The following is an 11,879-nucleotide window of genomic DNA, read 5'->3' on the forward strand; positions in this document are numbered from 1 at the left end:
ACCTAATGTGCTCACCTTCCACTCCCAAAACTATTGCAATTAAATGCCACGCTTTGTCCTTTCTGACATTTTCCTTATAAAAAGGATGATTTGGTACATAAATTACTTCATGTTGCTGAACTTCGACAATGAGTCTCTCGTCGTCCATGTTGCCGACCCTCTGAGACCCTTTGATTGATTGACTGCTGACCTGGTGCCACCGGTCAAGACGTAATAATGTTGATGTGAAGTTGCATGAGCTGAGTATTGTGTTTTATTTTGAAAGTTGACCGGATGCTCTATGGCTTTTACTTTTCACTTCCTGCCCGGCTCGACCTACACTGTCGAAATTGACGTGGTTTAGCAGCGGCTCGCGGCAAAACTAGAATTGGACGGAAAGATAGCGCCGCGGCGCGGCCCGACGCTCCTGGGACGCTGCTGAAACGTTCCGCGGTGCGCCCGGTGGAAATGGTCTCATTGATTAGGGTGGAAGCGATCAGCAGCGGTGACCGCGGCGCAGCCGTCCCGCGGCGCGTACGCCCAGGGGCGGCCTTCCCTACAGGCGGGTTAGGCGGCCGCCTAGAGCGCCATCTAGAGGGGGAGCGCAAAATAATGCGCCCGAAAAAAATAAATAAACACAATTATATATTTTTTCCCTCCTGGCGCATATTTTTGCGCCCCTTCTATATCTCCAACCAATATTTTGACATTAAAAAAAATAAATCAAACATTAGGGTAAAATGAGCCAAAAATCGAAAACGGAAGGGGAACCTACTTCCTTGGTTTCGTCAGAACATGCTAGTACTATAAGGCGTTTGGTTAGAGTGTTTTCAAGAATCGAGAATCAAGAACGAAATCAAGAAAATGAAGAGGCAAAAGCGCAATTTTTTCCTCCGTGGATTTTATTCTTGAATTAATGTTTGTTCATCGTTGCGATCGTTGTTGTGTTTATGTGAAAGAAATGCAGTTACAGGGCAAAACAGTTTTTCAAGGTTGCAATTCAGTTTTCGTGGGGAATTAACAAACTATTTTATTTATTTTTTGCGGAGGGGGGGGGAGCGCCAGGAGTGAAGCTCACCTAGAGCGCCAAATGTGCTGGGGCCGCCCCTGCGTACGCCTCCAGTGGAATCAGGCCTTTAGTCAAAACAACGTATTTTCAGTGGGTCGTGAGAAGACCCCCTTCGTCATACCTTTCACTACTATCCTTTTTTAAATGATTCATATGTTTACACAAGTCCTTTTTAATGGACTCCATATTTAATAATTGCTTCTGTACATACTTATTTGCGCTACTATCATGTGACACATTCCCCAAAGCACATATTTTATATTCCATGTCTTTTATCGTCCTTATTAACAATGCAGATATTTTATTGCATTTTTATAATCTTGTTTATGTTTCTGTTTAATGTGTATGCTGTGTGTGACGTGTTCAAGCGACTATGTCTTTGGATTTCCCCATTAATTATTTATCTATCTATCCATCCATCCATCCATCCATCCATCCATCCATCCATCCATCCATCCATCCATCCATCCATCCATCCATCCATCCATCCATCCATCCATCTATCTATCTATTTGCCAATACAAGGGCTGGGCAAGGCCTCAGTATCCTAATGACCTTATTGACCACCCCTGAGCATTAGGGTGGGGTTATAGATCCTCCACTTATCTGAGAGTCCACCTCGACTCTGCATAGACACCCTTCTGGCCACCATTGTACATTGTATTGTATAGTACTTAACTGTGTAGCAACTGCAGTAGCTGCTATCATTGCTGTAACACGGGGGAATTGGTTAGCCTAGCGATTGTTGTACTTGCACTTGGTTCTAGGAACATCCTTACTGTACCGACAGCGATATATTGTTGCACTTCTTATGACAAATGTACTTATTGTAAGTCGCTTCGATAAAAGCGTCTGTGTGCCATTGAACACAAAGGTCACTTGAGAGCATTCAAACATTTCCGAACTCTCCTTTCTAGCTCTCTGTTTCTCTCTTGCTATCCTCTCTCTCTCTCTCTCTCTCTCTCTCTCTCTCTCTCTCTCTCTCTCTCTCTCTCTCTCTCTCTCTCTCTCTCTCTCTCTCTCTCTCTCTCTATCCTCTCTCTCTATCCTCTCTCTCTCTCTCTCCCACCTCTTTCTCTCTATCTCCCCTCTACTCCTCTCTTTTTCTCTCCCCCTGTCTCTCCCCCTCCCTCTCTTCACCTCTCCCCCTCTGTCTAAAACATATAAGGGCAATAACTTTATTGTTTAATCAGGAGTGCCGACAATTTCTCATGAATTCACATTGTTCACTTGAACTCAGGATCCTGGTCAAACCAATCCAAATGACCGCTTTGATTCAATAGCTTGCATAAAACTAAATAAAAGAAAGATCGTGACTTGTTTTGTATTATTAGTTACGTTGTTTTTTTTATCCACCACCATTACAGTTGCATTAAGGGCATGCATACGAAACAAACACCATAAACAGTGATGCCCTCGGATTAGCCTCTGCTCTGTCTAAAGGGCTAAAATACTTCTAGTCCAGTAGCTCAGAGCTCGCTCGCTCTCTCTCTCTCTGTCTTTCTCTCTCTCTCTCTCTCTCTCTCTCTCTCTCTCTCTCTCTCTCTCTCTCCGCCCCTCTCTCTCTCTCCTCTCTCTCTCTCTCTCTCTCTCTCTCTCTCTCTCTCTCTCTCTCTCTCTGCCCGCTCTCTCTCTCTCTCTCTGTCTCTGTCTCTCTCTCTCTCTCTCTCTCTCTCTCTCTCTCGCTCTCGCTCTCTCTAACTCTCTCGTTCTTTCTCTCCCCCCTCCCTCTCTTTTTCCCCCCCTTTCCTCTTTCTCCCTCCTCTCCCTCTCCCCCACTCTCTATCTCGCTCTCTCTAACTCTCTCTCTCTCCCCCCTCTCTCTTTTCTCCCTCCTCTCTCTCTCTCCCTCTCTGCCCCTCTCTCCCTGCCCCTCTCTCCCTGACTCTCTCTCTCTCTCTCTCTCTCTCTCTCTCTCTCTCTCTCTCTCTCTCTCTCTCTCTCTCTCTCTCTCTCTCTCTCTCTCTCTCTCTCTCTCTCTCTCTCTCTCTCTCTCTCTCTCTCCTTTTCTCCCCCCTCCCTGAGTGGAAACTCTATTTATACTGAAGAAGGTCATTCCTCTCTCCCATTTAGAACCAGCAGCAGACGGGACATCCCAGGACACCCATCGCAGTCCGACTCCCAAAGCAGTCTGATCTGGTTTCAACACTCTTCATGTGATGATGGACTGTTTCATTATTTATCGGATGATTTGATTAGGGTCAAAAAAGTGAAAAAGGCCTGTTTATAACTTTATTATTGGATTTGTATAATCTAGAGATATTTGAACTATTAAACAATTTGCGATTGAAGGATAAATTGGGTAGCGAGGACTTAGCATGGTAGAGTTTATGCCACTAAACATGATGCAGTATGTATTAAATCCTAATCGTTGTGAAAATAAATGTCTCTCTTCAGACATTTAAAGAGAAACAATGTGAAGGATAGTAAATGATAATCATGGCAAAATTTTCTGTCCAACCAAGTTTATTTAAAGGGGACATATTATGAAAACAGCACTTTTCCTGGGATTTGGGATGTTTTTGTGGATAGATGTGGGTGCTCCCACACGCATACAAACTTTGAAAAAAGTCTGTACATAATTTTTTGAGGGAGATACGCATTTCTGGAAGCAGCCCGCCTCCAGCTACCAGACGAGCGAGTCAGTTTCGGTGCCCCCTCCTACGTAGGAAGGGGGCACATTTGAATATTACCTCCCACTTCCCCACTCCCCTCCAATCAGAACATCGCTAAGATTTTGTGGACCAGCGGACGAGCAGCTCCGGCGGGGGGAACTCGGCGCAAGCCCTGCAGCTAAGCTCCGGGAGTACAATCTCTTTCTCTGGCGCTGAGCTCACCCCGCCGGAGCTGCCGCCGAAAGTTCGGCGGAAGTCGGGAGGAGGAGACATGGAGTAGAAAGGGATTGTACTCTCGGAGCTGAGCTGCCGGACTGCCGCCGAGCTACTCCAGCCAGAGCAACTCGCCCACCCGAGCTGCTAGTCCACTGGAGCTGCCACCTAGCTTCGGCGCCAGTTCAGCTCCCGGCAGGGGCGGAGTAGGGCACTAGTAGCCACCGTGAGAATATTCTCCATCCATTAAAAGAGAAAGATCAGTTAAGTCATTAATTTTTCTGAAATATAGTCCTACCAGCCAGCACATACACATTTGACTAGCAGCTTGCGCTAGCTCCCGCCTAGCAATAACGTCAATGGTGGAGCTCTGGCTAACTGTTTTTCTGTCAATTCACCTGCACAACTCATTAATCCCCCTCCAGCATCCGCTTCTTCTTTATTCTGGCCTTTTCAGCCCCTCCTTTCTCTTTTCTCTTCTTGCCTTCCATGAGTGCCACAACAAGCAAAAGCAAGCAACCACAAACTCGCTCGCCTTCCCTGTCTGACGTGTCTTTAGGGTCATGCCATTAGACGTGGGACCGCTCATATATCCCCCTACATTTCCGAAAATGGACCTGACCTGCAAGCTGTTTATTGGATAAACACATTTCCCAATCCCAGGAGTCTTTGCTCCATTCTACGTAAATTGAAGAACAAACAAATTAAAGTAAACTGTAGTTCGTATTATTTATTTATGGCTATGAAAGTTCTGTAACGCCTGAATAATGAAGAATTAAATGAGGTAAAAAAAATATATATAAAAAAAAAAACATGAATGAGACATAGAGAGTAAGCAAGTGGTATAAATTTTGGTTGGGTGTTCTTGAGACATAAATTGTTTATTTCGGGGATTTTCACAGCGTTTTGACGGGGAATAAATTATGCTCAGGGCTGGCTTGCAGACGCCTCGCGGCCGCTCACAACAGTGGGCCGGTCCAACTGACTTCGCAGGCCACTACACAATTGCGGGCCGGTCCACCTGACCTCGATGGCCGGCCGGCCGACCGGGAAATCTCCCGATCGTCCCGACGGCCACTCCGCCTCTGGCTCCCGGAGTACACCGCCGGAGCTGCCGGACTGCAGCCGGATGGCTGCGACGGCGGCCGGACTGTAGTCCGGCAGCTTCAGCGCGGGGAGCTCGGAGGCAGTCTGGCAGCTCAGCTCCCGGAGTACAATCCCTTGCTTCGCCATGTCGCGGTTCATGGACTTCAAACAGTCAAGGCCAAAGTTCCTTCCCCCCAATTCTTCTCAACCATGGCCGAGATATCCCCCACTACGAGTCTTTGCTTGTGGAAGTACCAGAGGCGTCGGATACAGTCTTTATAATTCATAATATCATCCGAGGCGCACATAGCTTTTGGCCGTGATATAAGATATATTATATAAATACCCGTATATAATATTATTATGTTATATTATATTACATAGATATAGAGCTCCAGGAGTCCGCAAACAGCAACAATCCCTTCTCCTCCATGCTGTGGTTCAGTCTGACAGCTCATTGGTCAATGGGCAGCAGCTAATTTGCATCAATGCTACATACACTAGAAACAGCGCATTCTGAAAGGACTGAAACAGAGGCGAATAGCGGTAGACAATATTTTTTTTCCTAAAAGCTATTTCCAGCAAACAGCTTCAAAAACATTTTTTCTGGAACTCAAATACTAGATTTACTTGTTGGGAAAACACCATAATATGTCTCCTTTAATGGTTTTCCAGAGGCGTGCGAGAAGGAAATCTTCAGATGATCCAGATTACATCCAACTCACACTATTCCTATAATAAAAGGCACATATTTCCCTCCACTTTTTGATCTAACTACTCAAATAAGAACAAATATTAAATAACGATTATTGGAATCACAATTATTACAATATATTGAGATGGTCCATTGGGCACCTCAAGCAAAGTTAGAAAGCTATTCTTATAATTGTATTTATACCACGGTCTGCGGGAATACTCGATTCTGATTGGATGCAGGGTGTGCATTAACTCCTGATATACGGACACCTGGACAAGTAGTTCCGTCAAATTGTCTTTTTACCGTTCTCAATTAATGCGCTAGCTGGCGTATCGTCTCTAAAATAGTAGTAACCATAGCAACGGGAAACAAAACAAAGCTCAGCGGACTATAATACCTCCCGCTACCTCCCGTTCTAAAGTCGTAGTCCGTCCTAATCACTGGAGGAGTGAACAACGTTTCCGTTGCATGAGAACCCAACGGGCGTGTAATGGTGGTTCCGGGTATTAGTCGGACCCTCAGGCGTAACCAGGGAAACAAATGTATGTATTGTGGAAAACGTTATTCAGATTGTAAAACGCATGAAAATATAAATTAATGGTCTTAATTTGGTCACCGTTGGTAAGTGACCGTGGTATAAGCGGGATAATGCCCTTCGAGGTGTCCATTATCAGGAATTAATGCAGATTAATTTTAATTCGACGTGAACCGTCCGACGCGGACACCTCGTCGGGCATTATCCCTTACATATATTCTAACTTTGACCCTTCCTCTGATGACCTTACGTTCTTGCTCAAGTTTATGGTCGTGCAAACTTTTACAAAGCATAACCATTGCATCAGTTATGCTCTAGCTCTATCTTGTGGCCATTCAACGTACAGCATCTTTGTTTTTCCGCATTTCCTTTTCATCTTTTGCTGAAGTTATCGCTTAATTTTATCTGCATCGAAAATATTCATCATGTAATCATCATGTAACCTTATCCATTGACTTTGTGTTTCATTCACCTCGCTTCATTCCTTTCTGTGATACCATTATTTATATATGATTTATATATACATATATATATGTGTATAGATATAGATATATATATAAATATATATATATACATATATTAGTGCTGTCAAGCGATTCAAATATTTAATCGCGATTAATCACATTAATGTCATAGTTAACTAAAAAAAATTCTATGCTAAATATCCCTTGATTTCTTTGTCGACATATCAACATGGAGAAGTGCATCGGCTCGCCTTGTGCAAATGTTTTTTTATTGATAACAACATTGGCATATACTGATCAATCAAACGAAAAAAAAAAAAAGCTATAGTGCAATTAAACGATGAACATACAAACATACTGCCTTGAACATAGCAGTCAGGCTACTGCTTCTTTGTTTTGAGCCAAAGAAAAAAATAACTAAATAAATAATTAAAGTTGTGGTTGTTTTAACGCTGTTAAAATTGGTTTGCGTTAACGCCGTTAATAACGCTGTTTAACTGACAGCACTAATATGTATATATATATATTTAACTGACAGTACTAATATGTATATATATATATATATATATATATATATATATATATATATATATAATTTGCAGTTGCGGTGTTGTCAGCAATGGCATACTGTTGCATTAAACTGTAATCAGAAAACGTGGTTATATTGTATAGACCCTATAGTATCTGTCGTATAAAGGCTGTGACAAATTTCAAATTCTAAATATGTACACTTTATGTTGAAATTATAGACCGTTGCGATTCCCATTGAAACGAAAGGCGCGGTGATTATTCTTCAAAACGAGAGCTGTTAAATTGGGAAGAATTAATTAAACTGTAATCAGACAATGCGGTTATATGCTATAGACCCTAGAGTATCTGTGGTATAAAGGCTTGGACGAATTTCGAATTATAAATATGTACAATCCATAACCTGGTTTATAGCTCAGCGGACTAGAATACCTCCTAGAATCATTGCTTGTTGGTCGGAAACAGAAAGGGGGGCTGTTTCCGACCCCTCATTTCCGTTTCCGTTCGTTCAATGAGTCTTCCAACAGAAATCAATGGAATTAACAAAATGCTCAAATGTGCAATAAAACACGATATAAACTGTATTTTGCTACTATACTTGATTCAACCACTCTTCACACCATTTCCTCCCACACAAACTACAAAGGGGGCTCAATGTTCAAAATACCAGAAAAAAATAATAGCTCACAGCAACATTGAAAAGAAGAACTATGAACTAGTTCATTTTTTGGACCTGTGAAATGAGTTAAAAATATTGAATTATGAACGTTTAACTGAACTAGTTCATTTTAAAATTTTTGAACTGAACTTTGAACTAGTTTGAACTAAGTGAACTGAATTTCAAGTTATAAATATAACCGCAAGCGGTGATTAACGGGGTCCAAGCAAAATTTAAAGTCAAGAAAAAACGAATGAAAGATATATAAAATATAACATACAATGGTCATATTAAAGGAAAGATGTTCCACTCATAAACCTGTTCAGCGTCATTCACATTGTCAAAATGTCTATTGATAAGCACACAACATCCAGAAAACTCAAAGCACACATTTCTCAAGTGAATTAAGGGCTTTCTTCAAAGCATAAACCTGAAAAATCGATGAAATTCTGGGGAAATTAAACATTTTTAGTCAAGAACACTAACGGAAGAAATATAAATATGACGGCGTTAATTATGAAGGAAAAATGGTCAATGTAGTTCCCCTTAAAGGGGTAGATCGGAATTTTGGACATAGGGCCTGATTGCCGAGTTAGCCTTGCTGTTCTTTATCATTGGAGTCAGTTTTCAACACATTTCATTCAGTCCTTCTAGTTGCAGAGTTTGCTCGTGCTAGGCTAGCGCACGGCAACGGGCAATACTAGCCTGCTAATAAAACAACTCCACAGAACACCCGAGGCAAATCAACTATAATGGCGGACGGTCGATGTAAATGTTTGTGTTTGTGGAATAATGTTAGAAATAAAACAAACCTTGCATTGGATTGCATTTTGAGGGACTTGCTGTGTCTCAGCAGCAGTTTTATATTCCTGGCAGTAGGCCACAGCAGTGGCGGACTGATACCTAGGTTAAATTCCGCTGCTGCTGAGAAAGTAGTCACTCAAAATGCGATTATTCATGCGATGTGAGGTTCGTTTTATTTCCAACATTATTCTACCAACACAGACATTTACATTTATAGTCTGGCGTTATAATTGATTTACCTCGGGTGTACTGTGGAGTGGGTGTTTTATTAGCAGGCTAGTATTGCCGGTTGCCGTGCGCTAGCCTAGCACGAGCGAACTCTCAACCTAAGGATCAACATCACGGCATTATCCCATTGAACACTGACATTCCTCAACTGCATGAAGCCTCATTCACATGGTGAAATGTCGATTGATAAGCACACAACATCAAGAAAACTCCAAGCACACAAGAGAACTAAGGGCTTTCTTAAAAGAGTACAGATCTGAATATTTGCACTGTTAATGGTATCCACCTAATGACAGCGGTAGTTATACAATAACAAAATGGTCATATAGGCAAAATGGGTTGAGATTGTGGACGTTTGGCTTTTCTATGAAATTGTGGGAGAAGTTAACATTTTTAGAGCAGAATACCAGGGTGAAAAAGATGCATCTGATTTTAGAGATTAATATGATGGAAGAATTTTGAGTCCAGGTCAATCTAGCAAGGAGAAATAAGTCTAGTTCATATTTTTTTTTAAATAGCGCCACCTTTGGTTGCAGTACCACAATTTGGGTTTATAGTGAGGGGTATTGGTAATAGTCAAAATAGTCATGGGCTATAAGAAAAATGGGCTAACTGCTCCAACTTTATTGGCCAATATTTCTCAAATCAGTCAAATGGCATTTTCACGGCATAAGGGCTTTATGAATGCATCCGATTCTAGAGATTAATATTCTGAAAGAATTTCGAGTCCAGGTCAATCTGGTGAGGAGAAATAAACCTAATTCATGATTTTTTACAATAGTGCCACCTTTGGGTGTAGTACCACAAATTGGATTCATGGGTAGTGGGGGTTATTGGTAGCCTGGTCCTACTAGACCATCGTACTTAATTTCATTTGCACAGAAGGTCTGGAACTAGCCTGGTCCTACCAGACCATCGTACGAAATGAAATTTGAGCGGAAGTAGGTAGGTGGGCGGCGCCAGGCTAGGTTATTGGTATCCATACCTGAAAATTCCAAGACTTTTCGACTTACAGTATAGGCTGCACTATGACTTTTACAGAATTTGATGGGAAAATAAAACGTTACAGAAACAATAGGGGACCAAGCAGCTACGCTGCTCGGACCCCTAAATATGTGCACTTTATGTTGAAAATATACACCGTTGCGATTCCCATTGAAACGAATGGCGCGGTGATTCGGTCTTCAAAACGAGAGCTGGTAAATTGTGAAGAATTAATTAAACTGTAATCAGACAACCCGGTTATATGCTGTATAGACCCTAGAGTATCTGTGGTATAAAGGCTGGGACGAATTTCGAATTACAAATATGTACAATGCATAATGTTAGCTCTCTGGCGCATAGCTGAGCGGACTAGAATACCTCCCGTTGCCAAGTCGTAGATAAGGTCCATCCTAATTACTGGAAGAGTGAACAACGTTTCCGTTGCATAAGAACCTTACGGGAGGGTAATGGTTGTTCCAGGTATTAGTTAAAGGCCCACTATGCAAGATCGGGCATTTCTTCGCTGTTTTCTTGGTTTGGCACGCACTTTTCTCTACACAGCGCCCCCTACAGCTTCGTAGTAGATATTTTACAACACTGTCGTAACAACTCGTTGACGACCCTTCCCCATGCACTTCTACGCTAGCCATGTGCATGGCTAGCATATCATATCCGAAGTAGATGATATGAAGTGTAGACAAGGTTATACATTTTTAAAACGGTGTATTTGTATTGTAATAAACATAAATCTATGGCGACACATTAGTGCCATAATTCAGTAATGTGATAAAAGATGCATTCGGGCGTATTATATTATTCCACACGCGTAGATATTAACTGCGAGCACGCAAATGATCTCTGCGCGCGCACAAATTACCTCTGCGCGCGCAAAACAGCCTCTCGCGCACGCAAATTACCTCTGCGCGCGCAAAACAGCCTCTCGCGCGTAACAGCCTCTCGCGCGTAACAGCCTCTCACGAATGATGTTCTGCTCTCGCGCGCAAATTTTGTTTTGGCACTATGGGGGAGGGAACCAAGGCAGGGCGGGCTTTCCTATGATTGGCCGTTTCTGAATCGCGATATTTGATTGACAGCCCTCCTCAGCCCTCCTCTCATTCCATTCTGAATTGTACAGTAAATGGCTGAAACGATATTTACTTATTGTAACTCTAGATTCTATGAGTATAGGCGCAGCCTTTTAAGGCTATCGTTATTGGGTTATCCCTAGGCGTGAGCCGTAGCACTGAAAGATTTGTAATCCCCGACCACCAACAGTGTGGGCCTCAATTACGTCCGCGTGCGGCGTGCCTCAACGACGTCCGCATTTCGCAGATATAGTGGGGCGCCGGCGGACGTTCTGCTCCCAATAAACAGCTTTTCTTCAGCTATTTAAAGGACAATGAGGCCGACACTTAAAAGGCTGCGCCTATACTCATAGAATCTGGAGTTACTATACGTAACTATCGTTTCAGCCATTTACTGTACACACTGTACTTGGTTCCCTCCCCCATAGTGCCAAAACTAAATTTGCGCGCGAGAGCAGAACATCATTCGCGAGAGGCTGTTATGCGCGAGAGGCTGTTTTGCGCGCGCAGAGGTAATTTGCGAACGAGAGAGGCAGTTTTGCGCGCGCGCAGAGGTCATTTGCGCGCGCGCAGAGGTCATTTGCGCGCTCGCAGTTAATATCTACGCGTGTGGAATAATATAATACGCCCGAATGCATCTTTTATCACATTAGTGAATTATGGCACTAATGTGTCGCCATACAACACGGCCAAGTCGGCGTCTGATTTGCAGTCTTTTTCTTTCAGTTCACGCTATTCCTGAAAAGCTTGCCCAACGTTTACTTGTTTCTGGCCTCTCTGTCGGTCAGTCTCCCTTTTCTCTTCTTCTGTTCCTCCGACATTGGGTTTCTCTGTCTCTTTTTAGTCGGCTGATCTAGGATGAATGTAACAATCCCTTAGTTACTTGTGTTTATATCGAGCCGGTTCCGTGTTTGGGGGTCTGTGCCGTAAAGAA

Source organism: Gadus chalcogrammus, chromosome 7 (genome assembly GCF_026213295.1).
Source record: "Gadus chalcogrammus isolate NIFS_2021 chromosome 7, NIFS_Gcha_1.0, whole genome shotgun sequence".
NCBI lineage: Eukaryota > Metazoa > Chordata > Actinopteri > Gadiformes > Gadidae > Gadus > Gadus chalcogrammus.